The sequence below is a fragment of the Heloderma suspectum genome, chromosome 8, assembly GCF_057233095.1.
Source record: "Heloderma suspectum isolate Gila_16-S chromosome 8, 16-S_ref, whole genome shotgun sequence".
NCBI lineage: Eukaryota > Metazoa > Chordata > Lepidosauria > Squamata > Helodermatidae > Heloderma > Heloderma suspectum.
In genome coordinates, this window is record NC_139465.1 from 3,875,010 (window position 1) to 3,882,461 (window position 7,452).

Consider the following 7,452-nt stretch of genomic DNA (forward strand, 5'->3'; position numbering starts at 1 on the left):
CAGAGACCATCCCTGTGCATAGTGCCCTTCTGCTTCTATTAAAGTATGTTCCTCTTGAGTGGGCAGCTTTCGAGCAGGCAGCAGAAGCAACGATGTCAGCCCAGCAGAATGGCAAAGTCAGGCAAACAACGTTAATATTTATAATTTGGGCAGTGGAGAAGAAGTAGCCCTAGCCAGAGCGCATAAACAGGGCCCGGAGCTACCTAAAAGGAAGCAGCATTGTAAACGGTGTTCTATTTTGAGCCCCCGAGTGTCTAAATATGGCCCTTGCACCTGTCAGCCCGAGGACCAGAGCAGGAAAGAATGTTGCCGGGTCTAAAATAAGCCCGAATGTTTTCTCTCTTCACCTCATGGCAGATGGAAAGTGCTTATAAATGTGGCGCTGAGGGCGGTGGGTGGTCCAGCCAGTCAGCAGCTGATCCTTGCAGCGGGGCCAAGAGTTGGGAAAGAGTTGGGATGGAATGAACGAATGAGTTTTCCCAGCCTTCTTAAGCTGGAAAGTGCATGACGCACCCATGGGCGCTGTGACACTGTTGCTTGCTCTTTTCTGCCTACACACTTTTCTTACAGGGGGTCTCCCCAGGTCAAGAGGAACACTGTTTGAGCCCCCTGCCCCACCCCCCATAAAGGCCAGACAAAGAAGTAGCAATCCTCTTCCTGCCCCATCTGGGTAAAGTGAAGTAGTGTCTAAAAGGGGAAGCTGTAAGCCCAAAAGTCCCAGGTTCAAATCTCCGCGCAGCCAAGCTGGCCTTGGCAAACCACCCTCTCTCAAGTTCAGAGTTCCCCTGCCCCACCCACCCCAATTGTAGCACAAGAATAATACTACTCCCCTACCCTACAGGGTCGTTCATGGGGATTTCTGAAGTACTGAAATGTGATGGGCTTTGAATACTGCAGCGCCCCTGACATGCTAACTACAGTGATAGCAAACTTTAAGCTCTCTGAGAAAGGGGCACTTTCTTTAATTATATCGGTGGTGTAGAAGAGCTCATGGGGACCTAGTGCTGGCATCTTTTTATTAGCGACGCTGATGTCATCTGCCACCCCGCTCAGAATTCCCTGTTCCCTCTGAGCTTAACTGGAATCCTCACACCAGCTTTGGGGAAATGGGTTTTCCACCAACGTTATATTCTTTCCTGTTGTGATGCAAAACATTTTGTGTTCTGGTCTTGAATGGCAATTCAGACCTGTTCGTTTTAGGGCAAACCTGCTCCTAATGGAGCTGAAATCTCCTAGAACTGGTTTGTTGATATGGATCAGCACAGCTGCCTGCATGTCTGGACCTCCTGGGGGTGGTGGGGGCGGTTATGGGGACTGTCATGACGAGCGCCTGCACTTGCACATTCACCACTACTCTGCTGATTATAATTATCATGTCTGTGAATTAGCCTCTACTTGCAAAATGTTGAACCTCTTTCAGCTCGAGGGCAAATTTTATTTTGGGGAAGCTCTTGGGGGCTGCACTGCAGTGGTGGGCAGGGCTGAAGGCAAAAGGGTGCTGGGCCAAAATCACAACAATTCCATCATCTCTTCAGCTTAAGACTCTTCCTGCCAGTCACTCAGCCTTAGGAGGGGCACTTCAACTTTTTAGAATAGGGAAAAGCTGCACCAAAGCCCGGAAGGGAAAGGGGAGGAGGCCAGGGGAATCGTGGAGGGCCGGATCTGGCCTGTGGCTCAACACCCCTGTTCTAGCTGACTGTCTACAGTCCCTTTTCCAGCGGGGTTTGACGTGCTCTGCCTGTTTGCCCCCTTGCACAATCCCTTGACAAACCACTCCCTGTACTGCCTGTCTATTGATCCCAAAGGCAAGCCTGTTGCAGCCCAGAGGAAACCTTTCGAACTCTTCGGAAGAATCACAGTGCAGCCTGCACAGATCTGCTCAAGAGGAAGTCCTGCTGAGTTCAAAGGAGCTCACTCCCAGGCAGTGGAGGCTGGTGGCTCCAATGTCAGTGGGGCGGTAAATCCGCTCTGGGTTTCAGTCAGAACCAGTTGGAACTCTGAAGGAGCTATCCCGGGTCCTTCTGCTTCCACATCTTAGAGAGCTCCTTTAGAGTTCTGACTGAAACCCGGAGCAGATTCACCGTCCCACTGACATCGGCGCCACCAGCCTCCCCTGCTCCCAGGTAAGTGGCTGGGCTGCAGCCCCAAACTCCGAACAATTCTTAGCTAGGGGTTTGCTGCTTCGACTCAGAGCTCTTTTGCTTTCAACTCTAGTATGGAAGGCAGACATTCAGTGGGTGAAGCTCCCCACCCCTCCACATACACACTGCATGACTGAGATCGGTGGGACGAGAGAGTCGGTGCCAACGCCAGGTTTTGGAGGGCCCTTGGACAAGACGCCCCCCGTGAGCCCCCTCCCTCCATGAGTCTCCCTGCTCACCACCACTGTCACGGGCTGCTGTTGCACCTGCTCCTCTTCCTCATCACTTTTATCTGCCACTTGCTTGCTTGGCAGGGCGCCAGGGAGCCAGGCGGCTGAGGCATCTCCTGCTCCTCCTTCCCACCGCCACCCTTGTCTGGGCCAGAGAGAGAGAGACAGATGAGCAAGCAGGCCGCAGTGGCAAAGCGGGGGAGCAAGTCCAGAGGGCTCTTGGCAGCGGGCCCCTGCTGGCGTGTGGGCCCTTGGCAACTGCCTGACTGTGTCTACCCTTGATGCCAGCCCTGGGTAGAGGCCCTAATTTTTCCTAATTAAAGGTATTCACACACACACATGCACACGCACACACTTTTATCTCCCACGCCACCCTGCAAATGACTTTGAGGCCAATCGCCACCACAGAATCAGGTAAAAGGTGGGGATGGGATAGTGAGAGCAGTGGAAGTCATCCACCCACCAGCCCTTCAGTCTCTCCCCCGCCCATGACACCTCCGAGACCTAAGTCATGGTTACAGGATAAACATCGCCTGCGCTGTAGTCTGTTGCACTGCTCAGATGGATTTGTTGCTTGTGAGAACGCTCTCTTTGGCCAAGCCGTGCTCATCTTCCAAGGGCGGAGCTTGTGCCGAAAGGGTGCGCGGCTTCTGCGGAAGAGGGGTAGGTTTCTGTGGGCCACGAGGTGGAACCAATTGTCCCCCAGTGTGAAAGCTGACAATTTTGCAGATATTTCTGAGGTGTTCCATAGCGCTGATAGCCCCTGACCAAATGTGTGATCCACTTGTAAAAGAAGAAATGTGAAGACCATTTTGTTTAGTTGTTGCATTCATATCCTCCTTTTCTTCCAAGAAACCCTAGGTGTGGTACATCTTCCTCCCCTCCATTTTATTCTCATAACTATCCTGTGAGGTAGGTGAGGTTGAGAGTCAATGACTGGCCCAAAGTCACCCAGTGAGCCTCATGGCTGCACGGAGACTAGAACCCAGATCTCCCAAGTCCCAGCTGAGAGGCATGACCCACGCAGATCTCCTCCCCTAGTCCCAAATGGGCTGTGTGCAGGAAAAGGACTCTGCATATGCTCAGATGTTCCTGCTTTTTTGATACCACTTCACTAGAGCTCAGTGAGCCCGGGCATTAAATTTAGGAATGGAAGATCATGCCCCAGTCAACCGAGGACTGGAAAAGATGACCTTGTTTTTCTGTCTAGTTTTACAACTGTATGCTTTTACAAGCTGCCATTTAGTGGCCTGGCATGATCTGCTTCGGAATACGAGAAAGGAGGCATTGGTTACAGGGCCGTGACACCACGCCTCTCCTGGCTCAGTTTCCTTTCTCCCACGACACATGGAAAAGTGGCACTGTGCTCCCAAATACCAGACCCTATAAATAGTCCTGCTACCTCTTTCTCTGGCACCTACACCAACAAGGGCAAAAATAGAGGCGGCGTTTCTATCTATACCCTGCTGGCTGGCCCTCGGTTTTCTATCTATAACCCGCTGGCAGACCTTCGTGGAACCGAGGGCGGACACAGCCAGGGCAATGTTCACATCTTGGATGCTCGGCAGGTGGCAAAACAGCCCCCTAACTGGTACGGGGAAGTCTGAGCTAGATGGCAGTTAGCAGACTGCCATCCCAGCGATGTCTTTCACAGAGAGAGAGACAGGTGTTTCTGAGCATCGGTTCCTCTCATGCACAGGGCCAGATCAGATTATGGACCTCCCTTCCGGTAGACATTCGGCTGTCTACCACACGGTTGCCTTTCAGGCACCAGTTCAAGGGGTAGTTATTTGCACAAGTGTTTGGGGGCATGGACGAGTGTTTTACCTGTTTCCTGGTTTTGCAGTGATGGTTTGATTGTGCATTTGTAATGTTAGAGTTATGATTTTAATGGTGTCTATGTGTTGTGGTGTTTTTATCTGACTTCTTAGCTTCCCTGGGCGCCAAGCGGTACAGTGTAGTGGTTAGAGTGTTGGACTGGAACTCGGGAGATCCAGGTTCTAGGCCCCACTCAGCCATGAAGCTCACTGGGTGGCTTTGGGCTAGTCACCGACCCTCAGCTTACCTACCTCACAGGGTTGCTGTGAGGATAAAACGGAGGGAAGGAGGACCATGTAAGCCGCCTTGGGCTCCTTACAAGTTAATACAAACAAACACAAAAGAAATAATGACGATCCATGCTTCACAACCAGAGCGATCCTGTTCACTGACATATGCACAACAGCTTGGAGTCCCTGGCTGCTGACGTGTGCACCTTCCGTGCAAGCAACCAGCGGCTGGTAACCAGCTCCAGTCGCTCTGCCCCACATGCAGGTAAAGAGACGGCCAGTCACGTTCAGCTTTTTCACAGTGGGGTTAGTCCGGGTTTCAGTGGACACTCAAGCTCCTGGTCAGCTCACACATGCACGCTCGCCCCACGAGGGCCACCGCATCGAGTGGCGATTCGCACACAGGGCCGGCATCAAAGGTAGGCATGGTGGGGCTAGGAATTGCAGTTCGACTCTTCTGGAGGGCACCAGGTTGGGAACGCTGTTTTAGAGAAAGGCCGGTAAGAAACTAATTCAGCTAATGATGACTTCTCGTGGTTCTGCTTGCAGGCAGTGCGAGCGTTTGCTGTGCCATCATTACAGAGGGTTGGAAAGTGCCAGCGTGCCCCTTGTAAAACATGGCTTCCTCTTTCATTGCTTTCCTGCCCCAACAAGTAACACTTCCTATAGATCACACACTTTGCAAGCAGAGGCTCCCGGGTTCCTTCCCGGGGTCTCCATTTCAAATGGTCTCATGAGGAGGACTGGGAAAGGGCCTCTGCCCGCGTGAGCCACTGGATCAGTAGTGTGACTCAGTGTGATCTATCAGAAGCAATTGTACCCTGCTCATTAGCCAAAAAGGCACCCAGAGTGGCTTACAAATATCAGCAGTAAGAGAGTCCCTGCCCTCAGGCTTGGAGTCTGAAAGATACGACACACAAGGAAGAAGCGACAGGGCGGGCAAAGGAAAAAAGCAAGCTCAGGCACCAAGTGACGGTTCTTATCACAAGCAGCTGGGATGGAAACAGTTCACACAGCCTGATGGAAAGGCTGTCAGCTAGGTGACAGTTTAAGGAAGGTTCATAGGCTGAGGATTTTTCTGAGTCAGTGATCCAGCCAATGACGCCAAAGGTAGGTATGTGGATGAGTATAAGGGAATGTGGGGAGGGGGCTTTTCATCCAAGCCTAGTGAATCAAAACAGATATATTTATCTTGGGGGCTGGGTACACGGCATCTCTTCAACAAGGGGATCTGTGGAGTCCTTTCCAATGGGAGTTGGTGGAGGGCAGAACATCATACAGCCCTCTCCCCAATCTCAGTTCTTGCCATGTCAATGAGGTTTCTGTGTTTGCATTTCACAGCAAGTCTGCCTGCTGTAGACACAATGCACTGGCATTACACATATTCAGATCTTGCCACAGTAACATCTTCCTCTTTTTTTAAGTGGGGATTTATTTTCTGCGGCTCTTAAATTGTGTTGTGTTGACCTTGTTCAGTGATGTTTGCATATCAGCATATATGCCAATATCAAACTCAGTCTCCAAGTTGTGATCCTTACGTAGCCCAAACAGTACCATCCACATACAAGAGGGAGGTATCAGCAGGTTTGGGGGAACTCCAAGGTTTGCAGAAGCACAACAAACCTTATTTGGTGGGGGGAAGACACTAATGGGCATGCTCAGTGAACATGGAAAAAAAACAGAATGGGGTGGTGGTACAATGGGGTATCACAGAGGAGGACATGGCTGGTTAGAATCCTGAACTGGAGCCTCCACACTGAGACATGTTGCTGCAGGTCTTCCTGGTAGGCTACAAACAAGCAACTCCAGCCAATAGTTGAGGTTTTGTGAAATGTTCACAAAAGTTCTAACAGTGGAGGGGGAAAACTCAGCAATAGAATGCAGTCAAACAGTGTAATGTCTGTGAGGGAAGTGAAGGGTGTTGAAAGAAAATCAAATTAGAAGGGTATACCTTGACTTTTTCTGGCAAATTCATGCAAGAAGTGGCTTGAGAATTCCATCCCCCCAGCCTCCCAAAATGGGCCCAGCTCTATTTAATAACCCAAATGTATGACATCCTGCACATAATACTGAAGTGATATTGCTCCTGGCCACGCAACACAGAACTGGAGAATGGAGGAGTGAATTTGGGAATGGGCATATGTAGCGTGGTTATGGGGCCGCGGTGGCTTAGTGGTTAAGACGCTGAACTGAAGGTCGGCAGGTCAGCGGCTCGAGACCCGAGTGCCGCGTGACGGAGTGAGCTCCCGTCTTCAGTCCCAGCTCCTGCCAACCGAGCAGTTCGAAAGCAAGAAATTGCAAGTAGATAAATAGGTACCACCTTGGCGGGAAAGGTTAACAGCGTTCCGTGCACCTCGGTGCTCAGTCATGCCGGCCACATGGCCACGGAAGCGTCTTCGGACAGCGCTGGGGACACCTTTACCTTTAATACAAGTATTATGGTGATATGGATTTTGGAGTTTTCCTTTTGGCCAGCATGGCTACCTTCACTTTTGTGTATTCGCGTGCCTATTTTTCATTATTTGTATCATGTTTTATCACTGTTTGTCTGAGTGCCATTAGCTGTCCTGCGCCCCCCGCCCCGGGACATAAAGACCAGAGGCAACCACTGAAGTACATAGCCTCCTCGGTGCATTTCCCCAGGCAAGCGGCACCCATAAAAGATTCCCGTGGCGTCTGCAGCGTTCGAGCTCCCTCCGGTGGACATATTCGTGCCCAGCGCCTGGTTGGCCTTGTAATCCGCTGACACGCGTGCACGATGGGCGGATTCGCATGACCCCCCCTGCACCCGCAGGGGCGAAGCGCGTTTCCAGGGAGGGGCGACGGGCGCTGCCTCGCGCGCTCGAGTTCTGAAAGAGAAGCAACGGCGGAGCTGACATGGATGCTCGGCCCGATCAGCGCTGCTGGCCCTCTCGCTCTGTGCCCGAGGAGCCCGGGCCGGGAGCGCCCCGCGCGCGCTTTTTAGACGCGCCCCTTTGCCCCCGCACGGAAGCGCCCCGGGAAGCCCGTCCTGCCTATGGTGTCATGGCCGCC